This window comes from Ursus arctos, unplaced genomic scaffold, assembly GCF_023065955.2.
Source record: "Ursus arctos isolate Adak ecotype North America unplaced genomic scaffold, UrsArc2.0 scaffold_29, whole genome shotgun sequence".
Taxonomy (NCBI): domain Eukaryota; kingdom Metazoa; phylum Chordata; class Mammalia; order Carnivora; family Ursidae; genus Ursus; species Ursus arctos.
In genome coordinates, this window is record NW_026622974.1 from 9,921,005 (window position 1) to 9,940,048 (window position 19,044).

At 39.3% G+C, this 19,044-nt stretch overlaps 1 protein-coding gene across 8 annotated transcripts in view; it reads right to left on the reverse strand.

The window, feature by feature from the left end:
* Positions 1-19,044, reverse strand: part of MMUT (methylmalonyl-CoA mutase) — a 164,738-nt gene that overhangs the window by 65,878 nt on the left and 79,816 nt on the right. Inside the window, exon 18 of one of the 8 annotated variants that reach the window (XR_008956233.1) lies at positions 2,278-14,536. The exons of the other annotated variants lie outside the window; for them this stretch is intronic. The gene's annotated coding sequence lies outside the window, so the exon portion shown is untranslated. Of the gene's footprint in view, positions 1-2,277; positions 14,537-19,044 lie in introns of those variants that run through there. 8 annotated transcript variants of the gene reach the window in all.

A 19,044-nucleotide genomic window follows, 5' to 3' on the forward strand; every position in this document is an offset into this window, starting at 1 on the left:
ATCCCAGGAAATTTATATTAATTATAATCATTGATATTTACATCATATTAAATATATTAATTAACTTCTTAGAATCAGAAAGGCATTATCTAAGCACTGGGGATGAATTATAATCTAGGAGGGGTACATCCATGTAACAAATGAATACCTGAAATCAAGTCAGTTTGACTTTGCTTTGTCTTAAATGTTTATAAAATGTCCCAGAAAAATATGACAGAGACATAAATAAAAAGACATAGAAATATTAGATATAGTGATAAAGTTGATGAGTCCTTAATTTATTAAGGTATTACAACTGGAGGTTAATATTCCAGAGCAGTTCCCTAGAACAGTGTCCACATCATTTCAAAAAACACCAGTTTTATTTTTTTAATTAATCTAAACTTCTATAACAACTATAACTGGTGAGCTATCAGTACTAAAAACAAAAATCCTCCACATGGAAAACATTTATAATGCTGTACAAAATAATAAAAGCAATCTACCTTTTCTCAGTGCATGGCCAACTTTACTTTAAAATAAGGAATATCCTCAGGTGAGAAACAGCAAGGAGAAACTGAATCCAGTGAGCTATGCAGAAATTGTTGGGGGCTAGTCATCAAGAAGACGCAACAATTGGTTGACCCATGAGCTGAAACCTGGTAATCTGAGGCTTCTGATCTCCTCCCCTGTCATTGGAATGTACATTCCATTTGCCTTCCCAGTTCCCAGAAGCTGCCCCAAGGACATAGACTTGAAATAATGATGTGGTGTTAAGAACATGTGGGTGGTATACATGAGCAAACCCAGTTAAGGCCTCTGTAAAAACTGTTAAGATTGTGGTGGGCAGATAGATCTACTCATCTTGTGCCCACCCAAGACAAGGCTTGTGTGTAAGTTCCCTTTCTTGTTAAACCTGCTACCTACCAGTCGAGCGGTGTGCTTCTTTCTTCAGTATGTACCAGGTTTCTTCATGAGGGCTGGTTTCAGATTACACCTACGAGTTCCCCAGGAGGTTGTAAACTAAGAGTTGGCTGGCCAGCCTGGAGACTGAAAGAAATGGATCTCAGGGTCTCAGTCATCTTTGGGGAAAATCCAGAGATGGCCAGTAACCTCTATGTGGGGAGAGGTGGCCCATATTTTATGTATTTGTAGACTACTCCACGAGTAAGAGAACAACTTAGAAATGATGGCTGCAGTTATGTGCTTCTTTGAGAAACTGTGCACGGTGTGCTGTGGCAAAAAGAATCCCTGGAAAAGTGAGGAGAGTGAAGAGGAGGATGTTGTGATGATTGACAGTGAAATGGACAAAACACTCTGACATCCAACCCCTAATACAAAGGAGAGCAGAAACACAGCACAGCGAGTTGTGGTCCAAGACGACGACATAAGAAGACCCTGAAATTGCCTCCCCCATGGAACACACCAAATTACATCTATCAATAAAAACAGTTCCTCCTGAAGAAGAACTGAGGGCTGACCGAACAACTGTTGAACAACCAAAAATAGAAAGAATAACAAGAGAACAAGAGGAGAGCTGAAGACACAGTAACAAAAGGAAACCAACCCCTGTGCTGCAAATGACAATGGGCAGGGATACTACTGAGGGACCAAGAACAAATTCCTCTGTCTTTGGGTACAGAAAAAAAGCCAGTTTAAAGGAAAAACTAGCATATAAAAGAGACAATACTAGAACTCTGCCAAGTGGCAGAAGAACTGCAGGAACACTCGTCAGGTCAGAGGGACTAGAGAATGACAGTTTATAGTCCCACTCTACCTTAGAAGCCTAGACTGGAGCAGGGTCTGGACACCATAACAGCCAGGTCTGGATGCCATAACTGGCAGGTATGGTATCACAGGGAATTTGTGACCTCTGAAAGCCCAGGGTCTGTAAGCCCACAGCCTGGGTCACACTGGGATAGGGAAAAAGCTGGGGTTTAAAAGGACTGAGGAGCTGCAAGGATGCTCTCTTGCTCTTTACCTCAGAAGGTCAAATGGGAACAGGGTCTGGCTCACAGTGAGCTTGTAACTTCAGCAGGCCCAGTGTCTTCAAGCCCATATGAGTCTCTATGGCACTGGGACACAGAAAATAAGCCAGAGTATGCTTATGTTTTTTGTTATGTATTTATTTATTTATTTATTTATAGATGCATTTATAATTTTTTTCTAATTTTTTTGCCTTGTTTTAATTTTTCTGTGTTGTTCTTCTGCCTTCTTTTTTTTCTGTTTTCTTTTCTTCCTTTTTCTTTTCTTTTTTGTTTCTTTTTTTAAAATTTTAGCATTATTATTATTTTCCTCTTTCTGAAAAGAGCATAGTTTAAAAGAATAACTAGCATATATAGCCACAGCTCCAACTAGCCAGCAAAAGTCACCAAGTACATACACTTTGCATAGAAGACACCATACACAAGACCACTTTTTCAAGTTTAGGAGAAGTAGCCATTCTGCCTAACCCATAAAAACAAACACAGAGAGCCAAGAGAGATGAGGAGACAGAGGAATACACGTCAAAAGAAAGAACAAGTAAAAAAATTCAGAAAATAAAGAATTTAAAGTAATGATTGCAAAGATACTCACTGGAGAAACAAATGGAAGAACTCAGAGAGACCTTCAATAAAGAGATAGAATACATTAAGAAGAACCAATCAGAGTTGAAAAATACAATAACTGAAACAAGAAACAAACTAAAGGGAATCAACAGTAGATTAGAGGATACAGAAGAATGTATCAGTGATCTGGAAGACATGGTAATGGAAAGCACACAAGCTGAACAGTGAAAAGAGAAAATAATTTTTTTAAAATGAGTATATGAAACTCAACACCCTAGGGGCACCTGGGTGGATCTGTCAGTTAAGCATCTACCTGCAGCTCCGGTCATGATCCCGGAGTCCCAGGATCTAGCCCAGCACCAGGCTCACCGCTCAGCAGGGAGTCTCTTTCCCCTCTAACCCACCCCCTCTCATGCTCTCTCACTCTCACTTTCTCTCTCTTAAATAAATAAATAAAATCTTAAAAACAAAACACAAAAACAAAAAAACCCTCGACACCCAAAATATAAAAAATGCAATTAACAAATGGGTAGAATAGACATTTTTCCAAAATAGGCATTTTTCCAAAGAAGACATATAGATATCCAACAGACACATGAAAAGATGCTCAACATCACTCATCATCAGGGAAACATAAATCAAAACTACAATGAGCTATCACCTCACAACTGTCAGAATGGCTAAAATTAACAACACAGGAAACAAAAGATGTTGGTGAGGATGTGGAGAAAGGGGTAGGTACCCTCTTACACTGTTGGTGGGAATGCAAACTGTGCAGCCACTCTGGAAAATAGTATGTAGTTTTCTCAAAAAGTTAAAAATAGAACTACCCTATAACTCAGTAATTGCACGACTAGGTATTTACCTAAAGGGTAAAAAAATGCTGATTCAAAGGGATACCTATACCCCAATATTTACAGCAATATTATCTACAATAGCTAAATTATGGAAAGAGCCCAAATGTCCATCGACTGATGAATGGATAAAGAAGATGTGGTATATATACACAATAAAATATTACTCAGCCATAAAAAAAGAATGAAATTTTGCCATATGCAATGATGTGGTTGGAGCTAGAGAGGATTATCCTAAGCAAAATAAGTCAGTCAGAGAAAGAAAAATACCATATGATTTCATTCGTATGTGGAATTTCAGAAACAAAACAAATGAATGTTGTGGTGGGGGGGAAGAAAGGGAAACCAAGAAACAGACTCTTACCTACAGAGAACAAACTGATGGTTACTGGAGGGGAAGTGGGTGGAGGGATGAGTTAAATAGGTGAGGGCACTTGTGATGAGCACTGGGTGTTTTATGTAAGTGATGAATCACTAAATTCGACACCTAAAACTAATATTGCACTGTACGTTAACTAGCTTGAAATTAAATAAAAATTGGGGAAAAAATTTAAAGATGAGGCTAGATTAAGAAATCTCTTTGACAACATCAAGCAAACAAGAATTCAGATTATAGGGGTCCCAGAAGAAGAGAGAGAAAGGTATAAAATACTTATTTGAAGAAAGAATAACTGGAAGCTTCCTTAACCTAAGAGAGGAAATTGACACCCATGTCCAACACAGTTTATGTGTGGGCATGTGTGGGACTGAGGATCAGAGCAGTGAGTCATCTGGGGAAGAAGGCAAAAATACTAGTGAATTAAAGACATAAACATGAGAGCACTGAAACCATAAAAATCCTAGAAGACATAGCAGGAGTTTCTTTGATATTGGCCACAGTAACATTTTTCTAGATATGTCTCCTAAGGCGAGGGAAACAAAAGCAAAAACAAACTATTGGAACTACATCAAAATAAAAAGATTTTATACAGCAAAGGAAACCAACAACAATACAAAAAGACAACCTACTGAATGGGAGAATATATTTGCAAAAGACGTATCCAATAAAGGGTTATTATCCAAAATATATAAAGAACTTCTATAGCTCAACACCAAAACCAAAACAAAACAAAATCCAAAAACCCAAAAATAATCCAATTAAAAAATGGGCTGAAGATATGAACAGACATTTCTCCAAAGAAGACATATGGATGGCCACAGACACATGAAAAGATACTCAACATCACTCATCATCAGAGAAATACAAATCAAAACCACAATGAGATATCACCTTATACCAGTTAGAATGTCTAAAAACAAAAACACAAGAAAAAACAAGCTTTGGGGAGGATGTGGAGAAAAAGAAATGCCTATGCACTGTTGGTGGGAATATAAATTGGCATAGCCACCGTGGAAACAGTATGGAAGTTCCTCAAAAAATTAAAAATAATAATACTATATGATCCAATAATTCCACTACTATTTACCCAAAGAAAACAAAAACACTAATTTGAAAACATACATGCACCCCTATGTTGTTTATTGCAGCATTATTTACAATAACCAGCACATGGAAGTAACCTAAGTGTCCATCAATAGACAAATAAAGAAAAAATATATATAATGCAATATTATGCAACCATAGAAAAGGATAAGATGTTGCCATTTGAGACAACATAGATCTAGAAGGTATTATGCTAAGTGAAACAAGTCAGACTGAGTATTATATGATTCTACTCATAACAGGAGTCTGAAAAAACGAATAAACAAACAAAAAGTAGAATCCGACCTATAAATATAGAGAACAAACTGATTGCCAGATGGGAGAGGGGTGGTGAGTTGGGCAAAATGGGTGAAGACAAGAGGAAAATGCAGGCTTCCAGTTATGAAATAAATAAGTCAAGGAAATAAAAGGCACAGTGTAAAGAATACGGTCAATGCTATTGTAATAATGATATAAGGGGACAGATGATTATGTTCACTTGCATTGAACATAAAATAATACATAAACTTGTCAATTCCCTAAGTTGTACACCTGAAACTAAAGTAACATTGTATATCAACTATACTCAAATAAAAAAAAAATACTAACAAAAGCAAAAAACAAAGCACAACAACAGCAACCCCAGCCAGGGAGGCAGTCCCCAGTTCAGAAAATGTTCATGATGAGAGAATATACTCCCACTGAGCTTACTGATATAGCTGCCAAGTTCTAAGGAAAGGCCAGCAAAAGTATCCAGGCATGATTAATGCAGCTATGGGACAAAGGGGGTGATGCCATTTCTCTAACTGGGCAAGAGGCAGTGCAGCAACCACATGATGCTCAGGAATGGGGGATTGGTTCAAGTATTCATTCCCTCATATACTGGAATATTCTAGCCTTTAGGGAGGCTTGGCCCAATGAGGGAGAACTTTCTGAACATGTGAACCCCAAAAATCTATACAAGAGGTACGACAAATTCTTAGGGAATTGGAAATGAGGCAGGAAATCTATGCCCCTGTCTTTAAAGCTCCTGATCAGGCTACATTCACAGCAGATATGAAAGCCAAGATCCTCCAGTGTGCCCTCACTGCTGGTATGGAATGCTGAGATCCATGCTGAGCCCAATGGCGGGACAAGATATTTGTGGTGTTGGATAAGCCATTGATTACATGGGAGAAACTGACGAATCTCAGAGACAGGAACAGGCTATGGGAAAGACCTGAGAGGGAGGAACTCGGAGAGAAAAATGCTTTCCCAATAGGCTATAGAGTGTCCAGTAAATGTAAACTGGGAGCAAATGTCATTTGATCTCGTTGCTATGGGGATCCCACCTAAACAGATAGATTGACAACCCAAGGCTGTATTGGTCAACAGGCGGAAAGCCTTAAAACTTGAACAAGAGTTTACACCTGCCCTATCTGGTCCTACCATCCCTGATGCTCCACCTTCTTCAGCAGAGGCCTCAGAGATACAGTCCTATTTGTGGTGGGTATCTCCCACACCCCAGGTATAGGACACAGTCCAATATTGCCTCCAGGTGAAGGCCATTGGAGGTGATCAGATGTCTCATGTCAACATCACTATTCAGTTGTCCTCCAGAAATAAACAAGAGCTCTGGTGAATACTGAAGCTGAATATACTCTAAAAATGGTAATCCTCAGAAGTTTCCTAGACCCCTCCCCACCATTGATGATAACGGTGGGCAAACAGTTATGGCCAGGAAGGCCCTTTTAACAATGCAGATTGGGCATCCTGCTTCCAAGAAGTTTTTATCTCTCCAACACCAGAGAACATATTGGACATTGATATCCTACAAGGTCAAACTCTGCAAACTTCTATCAGCAAATTCTGCCTCTGGGTTAGAGTAGTCAAATAGTGCTGAGGGGAAACACCAACTGGAAATTGGTAAGCCTGCCACCCCTTGAAAAGCAGTAACTGTCAAACAACATAAATTGCTGGGGAAAATAAGGAGATAGAAGAAACCATCCAAGAACTGCACCAAGTAGGTATTGTACTTCCTGCTCACAATGCTTTCAATAGCCTCATATGAACAGGAGAAAAAAAGCCAGATGGTTTGTAGCAAATAATGATGGACTACCAAAAATTGAACAAGGTAGTGCCCTCAATCATGTAACTGTGCCCAACTTTGCTACCATCTTAGATACCTTAGCCACAATCCTAGGAGTGTACCAAGCTGTGTTGGACTTAGCAAATGCTTTTTTCATTATACTCTTGACTACTGAGTCACAAGAGCAATTTTCTTTCACATGTAGAGGTCAACAATGTACCTTCCAATCACTTCCCCAAGCTGCACAGCCCCACCCTGTTGTGGAATGGTAGCCCAAGCTCCATCTCTGTTCTTCTCCACATTAGTAAAACAGACTCATTGCATTAATAATATACTGTCAACATGTGACTCCCTATCTGCTGCAGAACATTCTGCAGGCTTTGCAGGAACATCTGTATGGGAAGAGGATAGGTGCTGAACTCAGAAAATCCAAGGCCCAGGCACCACCAAAAGGTTTTGGGAGTCATTTGGTTGAGTAAGACACATATTGTTCCAGAAGCTGTGATTGATAAGAGACAAGATTGTCCAATATCTAAGAATGTAAAAGAGGTGCAAGCCCTTGTAGGGATATGGGAGTTGGGAGGACTTTTATTCCCCACTTGGCATAGCGCCTCTGTCTCTTACATCTCCTGGTAAAGAAAGGGCATGTGTGGGACTGGGGATCAGAGCAGGGAGTCATTTTGGGAAGGCACAAATTCTAGTGAAGAAGACTAAAATTCTGAACATCTTCCAAGCAGAGCTACCATTTGAGTTAGATGTGCCTGTAACTCTAGAAGGTATGGGTCAGACACTATGACAAAGACATCAAAGAGAGAGTACCACCAGGATTTTAGTCCCAGCTCGAGAAGGGAGTAGAATGCCCCAATATGCCCCTATAGAGCAACAACTCCTAACAGTATTGCACAGGTAGAGCTTCTTAGGCAGAAATAACCACTGCAGCCAGTGGGCTGAACTCCGAGTACTTTGGCTGGTATTCACTCATGAGCAGTTAAACTTTCACACTGACAATTGGGCCATTCTAAAGAGATTAATCCTATGGCTTGGACAATGGGAGGGCAAAGGGTAGGTGAACATGCATGAGCCCTTGTGGGAGGTCAGGATATGTGGGGTTAAAGAGTTTTGGGTCTGCCTATAAGAGCCTGAAGCACTCTTCACTATTTTCCACATCCCGAATTCATAAAGCACTGATAACCCCCAGGCAGTCAGGAAACTGATGCCCTTTCTTGGGTATAAGATCTAGCAACTAACACTTCAATAAACACAGTAGAGAGGTGCATAGAAAAAACAATCACTCTTTAGCCCAGGTGGGATGGCAAATTGCCAAGGATGCTGGATTGCACCTAATACTGTAAAGCTGCCTTGCCCCCAACCCTTACTGTGGACCAATGTGCTATGCTGCTGAGAACGTTGAGCACTATCAGACCTGAGAAAGGAATTATCTACTGGAATTTGCAATGGGGCATTCCACTGAAATGGATGAGTTACTTCACAGCCTTGGAGGGTGTGAGTAAACCCCTAGCTCTAGGCCAGAGGGCTGTAAAGAGAAGTACCAGAGAATCTTTTAGGAAACTAAGAAATAAGAGAACTTCCTTAACCTGAGAAAGGAAATCTATGTTTAAAAAGAAAAAGCAAATATTACAGAAAATTATAAAATGTTAAAAGCATTACATTTAAGTTTAAAAGGTCAGGTCTGTGGATATCATCACTTGTTTTTAAACTTAATAGGTATGTTGGTGTTTGCCTTATTATTATTACTATATAATGTGTATATTGTTATTTTGAACACTTTTATGCTTATGATGTATTTTAGCTAAAAAAATTAAAAAATACTTTAAAGCAAATAAAAATGTGTATTCTTTAGTTGTATATATAAAGTTCATGTTGTACCTAGGGAAATGATTTAAAATTTGAAATCAAGGTTTCTGGCCTCTACTGTCATTAACTGAAGGGCTTGTATGAATAGCTTAACATTTCAGAGCCTCAGTTTAGTTTTTAATAAATTAACTGAGTTAGATTCAATATTCTTTAAGATATAGTGGCACACACTATAATTCTTCTAAACCAACTGATGAGCATGCTTTAGGTTTTCATCACTTAACCTCAATACCTCCATGTTTTTAGGGTACAGTTTTGTATTCTTGCCAAAAATCACAAAACAAAAATTATGTGAAATTCAAACTTCAATGTCCACGGAGTTTTATTAAAACACAGTCATGCTCATTGTTTATGTATTATCTATGGCTGCCTTTGTACTATAACAGGGGAGCTGAGTGCATGCAACAGAGATCATATGTGGTACCCATGCTACTTTTCACTGCAGTTCAGTGTACAAAATCACAATAACATAGTTATAACCTGACAGCCCTTTATATGCCATACATATCACCATGCTGGGACTTTATTATTATTTTTTTTACCACCACTGCATATTTATCATGTAAAAACAAAAAATGAAAAGCAGGCTTTGTATTTTTAAGGCACAAGTTAGCAGTGTTTTAGGTCACCAAGAATTGTCCTTATTATGCAATCCCACTGTAGCTATACTAAAAGATTACAAACATGTTGACATTATCAAACTAAGTACTTATATATTATTGATTGCGGCAGCAGAAGAAACGTGTCAAGAGAAAATAAACTTCTTTGTAACTATTGACCTTTCTGTAAGAACACTTGCTCAAAGAGTGGAAGACATGAGGAGAAGAATCAAATAGTCAATTTCTTAAAAAGGAGACATGTTGCCAATACTACTCAGTCATTTAAGATGTCAATGCTGAGTTTAAAGTGGCTGAAAAAAGTCAGCTTCTGTGAATAGACTGAGTGGAAAAAATTCCAATGAGACTATTTTAAAAGAAGTCGCAAAAACACTAATTCGGGACAAACTGAAATGGAATCTGCTAAGATGTGTTGCAGTTGATGGTAGTAAAAATATGTGTGGAGCCAAAAACATGGTTAGTTGGACGAATTTACAAAGCTTGTAAAAATGTAAAGTGTTTAAAATCTATGGTTATTCATTGTATTATTCATCAGGAAGTATTTTGCAGAACACATTGGGATTAGTCCTGCTACTGAACCAATAGGTCAACAGTAAACTCACTTTTGTCAACTTAACAGTCATCAGTTCTATAAATTTTTGTCAAAAATAAAAACTGAATATCATACAGTAATTTGATGGCCTAAAGTTTTATTGTAATTTTTTTTTTAAAGTTCAGGCCAAGATGATTTTTTTTTTTTTTTTTGTAAATGAGAACTAGCCTCAACCATTATTATTGAACACTGAATGGATTTGGAAATTAGCTTTTGCTGTAGATTTGATCTTTTTCTTCATGAATTCAACCTAAAATTACAAGGCAAACAAAATTTATATGCAAAACTTATGCTATGATAAAATCATTATAATGACAGATAAGATTTTTGGAATCACATACAATGGCAGGTTGTTTTATATACTTCCCATGCTATCAAAATTTAAAACAAAAAGTAAGACATCCATTCTCACACAAAGTTGAAGTTTGTTTATGAGATCACAGTATAGCTGAGCAAATCAAAATCACAATATCACCTGTCAGAATGGCTAGAATCTGAGAGAAGAGATAACAAGTGTTGGCAAGGATGTGAAAAAAAGGGCACCCTTGTGCACTGTTGGTGGGAATGGAAATTGGTGCAACCACTGTGGAAAACAGTACAGAGATTGCTCAAAAACAAAAATAGAAATACTATATAATCCGGTATTTCACTACTATTTACCCAAAGAAAATGAAAATACAAATTCAAAAAGATATATGCACCCCTATGCTTATTGTAGCATCATTTATAATAGCCAAGATATGGAAGAAACCAGTGTCCATAGATTAATGAATGGAAAAGAAGATATCATATACATAGACAAAGGAATATTGCTCAGTCATAAAAAAGAATGAGATCTTGATTTTTGCGACAACATGGATAGACCTAGATTGTATTATGCTAAGTGAATTAGTCAGACAGAGAAAGACAAATGTCATATGATTTCACTTACATGTGGATCTGAAAAATAAAACAAACAAAAACAGAAACAGACTCAAAAAATCAGAGAACAAACTGGTGGCTGCCAGAAGGGAGAAGGGTAGGGGGATGTGCAAAATAGGTGAAGAGGATTGAGAGATATAAACTTTCAGTTATAAAATAAATGACATTTCATCAATTGAGATATTATGAAAATTTAATTTCTTATTATATAAGTACCTATCTAATACCCTTGATTTGGTCTCTTGGTCTGCAAAGCCTAAAATATTTTGCTATCTAGTCTTTTATAGAAAAAATTGCCAACTCTTACCCCAAATTATAAAATTAACCATACCCAACACAGCCTAAGAGGACTTTAGTCACATCTCCTTTTACATATTTATTTAATCAATTCATCTTGCTATATCTTCCTCATCATGAAACTATCAACATAATATCATCAACATAATAATATAGCAGAAAATTAGAAAGTTGCTCTAACTTTAAGGCAAGATGAAGGCATACTGCTATGCCAATAAGATGAATTCTTATTAACTCCGATAAAAAATTTTTTTCAAGCTTCCACCAGATCAAGTCACATAGTTACCACTTGCAATATTTATTTGCCTCACTAAATATACAACATCTGGACTAGCATATGCAATTGCATTCATCCCTTGATTAAGTTTATTATAATCCACTCTCCTACAGTATCTGTCTTCTGTAAAGCCCAACTTGTCAATTTAAATAGGTAAATAAAAAGATCCTCAACCTTGTATACATCTTTTAAGACTTTGTTGGTGTCACTAATCTAATTTCCATAGGGATCAGATATTAACATTGTTTTATTATTTAGGTAATAGTGGGAAATTTCTAGAGCTCCCACATGGCCTTTCTTACTATATGAGCCCTCACCCAGTTCCTTAACTTTGTATTGATAGATCATGTATTGTGCCCCCCACCCAGAGAAAAGAAAAAAAAAGAAAAGAAAAATGAAGTAAAGAAGAGAATGGAAAAGAAAAGAAAAAAGAAAAGTCAACGTGAACAAAGGTCTATGTGTATTGGTTATTCAATAAATTGATATTGGGGCAGCCATCTGTCAATTTTTAAGGAAATATATTCAGATATCCAACTTATACCATATATAAAAATTCCATAGAATTTGAGATACGTATGTAAAAAGTAAACTATAAAGGTATTATAAAAATATAGGGTATTTGTATAACTTCTCTTTGGTTTTCTAAACGTTTATTTTTTTTTATAGCATCCTGTTTTTAATTCATGTTTACAATACCTTAGAACTCTGAAAATAATAAGTTTCCTTCTGCTCAAAAAAAAAAAAAAAAAAAACTTTTGCACAGCAAAGGAAACAGCAAAACTAAAATGCAACCTACAGAATGGAAGAAGATATTTGCAAATGTCTTATCAGATAAAGGGCTAGTATCCATAAGAAATAGGAAGATCGGTAGGAGAAGGAAGGGAAGAATGAAGGAGGGGTAAACATAAGGGGGAATGAACCATGAGAGACTGTGGACTCTGGGAAACAAACTGAGGGCTTCAGAGGGCAGGGGGTGGGGGATTGGGATAGGCCAGTGATGGGTATTAAGGAGGGCACATATTGCATGGTGCACTGGGTGTTATACACAAATAATGAATCATGGAACATTGCATCAACAACTGGGGTTGTACTGTATGGTGACTAATATAACAAAATAAAAATTATTAAAAAAAAAATAAATAAAGGGCTAGTATCCAAAATCTATAAAGAACTTATCAAACTCAATACCCAAAAACCAAAAAATCTAGTCAAGAAATGGACAGAATACATGAACAGACATTTCTCCAAAGAAGACATACAAATGGTAAACAGACACATGAAAAAATGCTCAACATCACTCACCATCAGGGAAATAGAAATCAAAACCACAATGAGACACTACCTCACACCAGTCAGAATGGTTAAAATTAACAACTCAGGATACAACAGATGTCGGTGAGGATGTGGAGAAAGGGGAACATTTTCATACTGTTGATGGGAATGTAAACTGGTGCAGCCACTCTGGAAAAGAGTATGGAGGGTCCTCAAAAAGTTAAAAATGGAACTACCCTCTGACCCAGCAATTGCACTTCTAGGTATTTATCCAAAGAATTCAAATATAGTGATTCAAAGGGGCATGTGCATTCCAATGTATATAACGGCAATGTCCACAATAGTCCAAGTATGGAAAGAGCTCAAATGTCTGTCAACAAATGAATGGATAAAGAAGATATGGTAGATACACATAATGGAATATTACTCAGCCATCAAAAAGAATGAAATCTTGTCATTTGCAATGACATGGCTGGAACTAGAGGGTATTATGCTAAGCGAAATAAGCCAGTCAGACAATTATCATATGATTTCACTCATGTGTGGAATTTAAGAAACAAAACAGAGAAAGAAAGATGAAGGGAAAATAAAAGAAGAGGAAAACAGAGAGGGAAGCAAACCGTAAGGGACTCTTAACTATAGGAAACAAAGTGAGGGCTGCTTGAGGTGGGATGGGGTAATTGGGTGATGGGCATTAAGGAGGGCACTTGATGTGATGAGCACTGGGTGTTATATGCAACTGATGGATCACTAAATTCTACCCCTGAGACTACTAATATAGTGTATGTTAACTAACTTGAATTTAAATACATTTTTTAAAAAAAGAGCCTTCACTAGTTACTCAGTGAGGGAACTTTGTCAGTTGCTGAATATATTCATTCCTAATATTAACTCAGAAACTGATAAAAATAACCACAGAGAGTTTTCCCAGACACTAGGCCCACTGAGACATGGATTTGGGCCAAAACTCCATTTACCTGAATACCTTAATTTCCCCACTCTGACCAGTAGTACTCAATAGAATTCTGAATCTGTCACTCTGGCAAAGAATGTTGTCAGAAATCTGTAAAGGTCTGGGTATATCACTTTATCCAGTCCAATATTACTTCAGTAAATGGCTGCAGGTTTGTGAGGAGACAAGAGGAAGATTTGAAATATGTATTTGTAATGAGCCCTCCTCAAGTGTACCCAGCCATTCTCCCATTAGATAGGTGAGGGTCTATGAACTGGCTCTCATTTTAGTTTGAGAAGAGACCATAATTCAATTTCGATGACTCAAGTCAGCTTAGAGTACTTTACTTTAAACAGACAAAGAAAGGAACTTTGTGGATTGTCCCTCTTTTTCAGTCCTCGATATTGCATGATCAATTACTATCTCCAGAAGTCAGTGAAATTCAAGTCATTCTGATTCCTCAGATTATGCCCTATCAGTATAACCATGTCCTCCCAGTCAGTGTAAGTTAAGGGTTCAGGTAATTCATTTTACTGGCAGCGTCTCCTACCTATTTCCTTCTTTCCAGGTCCAAGACGACCACTACAGAATTCTTCAGGGAAGGTGGTGTCCTCCTAATCAATGTAGTTCTTGATGTTTTCATAAAGAAAAAGTCTTCTGAGGGGCGCCTGGGTGGCACAGCGGTTAAGCGTCTGCCTTCGGCTCAGGGCGTGATCCCGGCGTTATGGGATCGAGCCCCACATCAGGCTCCTCCGCTATGAGCCTGCTTCTTCCTCTCCCACTCCCCCTGCTTGTGTTCCCTCTCTCGTGGATCTCTCTCTCTGTTGAATAAATAAATAAAATCTTTAAAAAAAAAAAAAAAAGAAAAAGTCTTCTGAGCCTTCTCTTTCTAAACATTTGAATTCCTTCCTCTACATTATGTTAGTAATTTCTGGCATCTCAGACTTCATTAAATCTAAGCTTCCCTTTAGTCTAGTTTTAGTTAACAAACCATGCTTTTCTCAACTGCTCAAACTAGGGCAGAGTCTCTTCTAAGACTCTCAGATTAATAAATCCAGCCTTAGTTAAAATCATGTTTCCCTCTCCTTGGTCGAGCACTGTCAGCATCTATTGCAACACAAATCCACCAGATTTTAAAAGTGTTACACATCTTTTCTTGTGTAAACCTTTCCTCTGGGGTTTGAATTTACAGTTGACCTTGTCCCTATAGGGATTTTTGGAGGTCATCAAGACGACAGGACTGCCCATTGACCCTCAAGCTGAATCCAGGAAATTGGAGACTCCTCAACCCCTCCCCCGTCTTTGGAATATATGCTCCGCCCACTCTTCCCACAGCTGGAGCCACTTTCAAGGACACAACCTTGAGAAAGCAATGTGGTACTGAGATCATCTGGATGTTTGTTATCCATGACTCAGCCCTATTAAGATCTCTGCGTAAAGTTTCAAGATTCTGGCGGGCAGGTGTGGAGATTTACTTATCTTGCAACTGCTAAGAAAAGCCTTGTATGCTAAGTTCCTTGCTTGTTAAATCTGCCACCTACCAATCTGGAGCGGCCTGCCTCTTTCTTCAGTTACTCCTTGACCTCAGTATGGGGGCCAGTTTGCAAAAACAGGCATTCTGACTCCCATTGTAGGAGAAGGCAATAAGGATGTTGACGAGGACTAGAAATGTCAATCCAGCACCTGCCTGCCAGATAACAAGCTCATGTGAGTTTAATAGAAGGTCTTCAAGCAATGTAGATCAGGTGCGCAAGGAAAGCTTCCACTGACATGGAAAGTTCTGTGAAATTTTGCAGTTTGAAGTACTCAGATGTATCTGAATCCTCCAGAATACCTCTTTCCATATCTTATTGTCCCACCTTCCCAATAAATTTTAAGCTCCACAAGAGATATTTTGAGACTGTAAGATTAACATATGTTAAATTTAGGAAATGACAAAATCAGATTCTGTACCTGAGTAAAACTTACCTAAACACTGTGGCTATGATAAAAGAGATTTTTTTTAGTGTCATCGTAGAAAATCTCTGGTACTCGAGAGGAGTTAAGATGGCGGAGTGGTAGTCGACCCATTTTTCAGCCAGTCCCCTGAGTCAGGTTAAATAGGTACCAGACCAGCCTGAATACCCACGGAACCAGCCTGAGACTCAGGAAGATGCATCTGGATCTCTACAAATGAACATCTCCAGCGCTGAGTATTGAGGTACGAAGCAGGGAGCCGTGAAACCGCGCACAGATATCGGAAGATAAACGGAAGGGGGAGGGAGCCGCCGCGTTCGGGCACCGGGAAGCGGTAGCCACTTGCACGGGAGAGTGGGCGGGGCTCGCAGACCAGCACCCGGGAGACAGCAGACTGAGACCGTGAGCCGGGTGCGCGCGCCACCAGGCATCTCGCGGAACCCCGGAATCCCGTGCGCTCACTGGATCCAGACTGAGACCGGGAGCTTCCGGAGCGCGCGGGGGGCGGCTGGTGGCTGGCGGCGTTAGAAACACAAAGGACAGAGACGCGCCGGCCCTGGAAGAGGGCTGGGACGCCGGGTGTGGGGCGCACGTCCGGGGATGCTGCAGGGTTGAGCAGCACCAACAGTAACAGAGTTAAAGTGGCCAGAACACCAGTGGAGAATGGTACGCGATCCCTCTGTTCTGAGACAGAGGCTGAAATTCGGCCACTGCTGCTCTGACTCTCAGAAGAGGCACAGCAAACCGCCAGGGAAAGCCGCCAGAGAACAAAAGCCTAGAAATACCGGCTCAGGGAGGGCCCATCCCCATCCCCCCTCGCAGGGGACACGGAGACTCTACCCAAACAGGGCTGCCTGAGTATCGGCGCGGCAGGCCCCTCCCCCAGAAGGCAGGCTGAAAAATCAAGAAGCCCACATCCCTAAGATCCCTATAAAACAAGGGCACACGGCCTGGGTCCCGGTCAATAATTTGGGCTCTGGACAGCCCTGCAACCTCTCCTCATCAGAATGACGAGAAGGAGAAATCCCCCCCAGCAAAGAAAAGACAGTGAGTCTGTGGCCTCTGCCACAGAACTAATGGATATGGATGTAACCAAATTATCAGAAATGGAGTTCAGAGTAACAATGGTCAAGATGATGTGTAGACTTGAAAAAAGTATTAATGAAAATGTTAATGAGAAAATAGAATCACTAAGGGCGGAAATGAGAGCGAATCTGGCAGAAATTAAAAATTCTATGAGCCAAATGCAGTCAACACTAGAGGCTCTGAGGGCCAGGGTAACCGAGGCAGAAAAACGTATTAGCGAATTGGAGGATGGGTTAGTAGAAGAGAAAGCTAAAATAGAAACTTGGCTCAAAAAAATCCAATCTCAAGAATGTAGGTTACGGGAGATTACCAACTCAATGAAACGTTCCAATGTCAGAATCATCAGCATGCCCGAGGGAGTGGAGAAAAACAGAGGTCTAGAAGAGATATTTGAACAAATTGTAGCTGAAAACTTCCCTAATCTAGCAAAAGAAACAAGCTTTCGTGTCCAAGAGGCAGAGAGGACCCCTCCCAAGCTCAACCACGACAAACCTACACCACATCACATGATAGTGCAATTTGCAAATATTAGATCCAAGGATACAGTATTGAAAGTGGCCAGGACAAAGAAATCTCTCACGTACCAAGGCAAAGGTATCAGAATTACGTCAGACCTGTCTCCACAGACCGGGAATGAGAGAAAGGGTTGGGGGGGGGGGGCATTTTTAAAGCTCTTTCAGAGAAAAACATGCAGCCAAGGATCCTTTATCCAGCAAGGCTGTCATTCAGAATGGATGGAGAGATAAAGACCTCCCAGAATCGCCAGTCATTGACCAATTTTGTAACCACAAAACCAGCCCTACAGGAGATATTAAGGGGGGTTCTATAAAAGTAAAAAAGCCCCAAGAGTGATACAAAACAGAAAGTCACAATCTATAGAAACAAAGACTTTACTGGCAACATGGCATCATTAAAACCATATCTCTTAATATTCAGTCTCAAAGTAAATGGCCGAAATGCTCCCATAAAGTGCCACAGCATTGCAGATTGGATAAAAAGACATGACCCATTCATTTGCTGTCTACAAGAGACTCATTTTGAACCCAAAGATACATCCAAACTGAAAGTAAAGGGATGGAATACCATCTTTCATGCCAATGGACCTCAAAAGAAAGCTGGGGTAGCAGTTCTCATATCAGACAGATTGGATTTTAAACTGAAGACTACAGTTAGAGACACAGAAGGGCACTATATTATTCTTAAAGTATGTATCCAACAAGTGGATATGACAATTATAAATATATATGCCCCCAACAGGGGAGCAGTAAGATACACAAGCCAACTCTTTTTTTTTTTAAAGATTTTATTTATTTATTTATTTGACAGAGACAGAGACAGCCAGCGAGAGAGGGAACACAAGCAGGGGGAGTGGGAGAGGAAGAGGCAGGCTCATAGCAGAAGAGCCTGATGTGGGGCTCGATCCCATAACGCTGGGATCACGCCCTGAGCCGAAGGCAGACGCTTAATCGCTGTGCCACCCAGGCACCCCCACAAGCCAACTCTTAACCAGAATAAAAAGACATATAGATAAAAATATGTTAATAGTAGGGGACCTCAACACTCCACTATCAGCAATAGACAGAGCACACAAGCAGAAAAGAAACAAGGGCTTTGAATGCCATACTCAACGAGTTGGACCTCATAGATATATATAGAACACTACACCCCAGAACCAAAGAATACTCATTCTATTCTAATGCCCATGGAACATTCTCAAGAATATACCATGTTCTGGGTCACAAAACAGGTCTCAACTGATACCAAAAGACTGAAATTATTCCCTGCACATTCTCAGACCACAATGCTTTGAAATTGGAACTCAACCACAAGGAAAAATTTGGAAGAAACTCAAACACTTGGAGACTAAGAACCATCCTGCTCAAGAATGATTCGATAAACCAGGAAATCAAAAATCAATTTAAACAATTTATGGAGACCAATGAGAATGAAAAAACAATGGTCCAAAACCTATGGGATTCTGCAAAGGCAGTCCTAAGGGGAAAATACATAGCCATCCAAGCCTCACTCAAAAGAACAGAAAAATCTAAAATGCAGTTTTTATATTCTCACCTCAAGAAGCTGGAACAGCAACAGAGGGACAAGCCTAATCCATGCACGAGAAAGCAGTTGAGCAAGATTAGAGCAGAAATCAATGAATTAAAAACCAGGAGCACAGTAGAGCAGATCAACAGAACTAGAAGCTGGTTCTTTGAAAGAGTAAAAAAAATTGACAAACCACTGGCAAGACTTATCCAAAAGAAAGGGAGAAAGGACCCAAATTAATAAA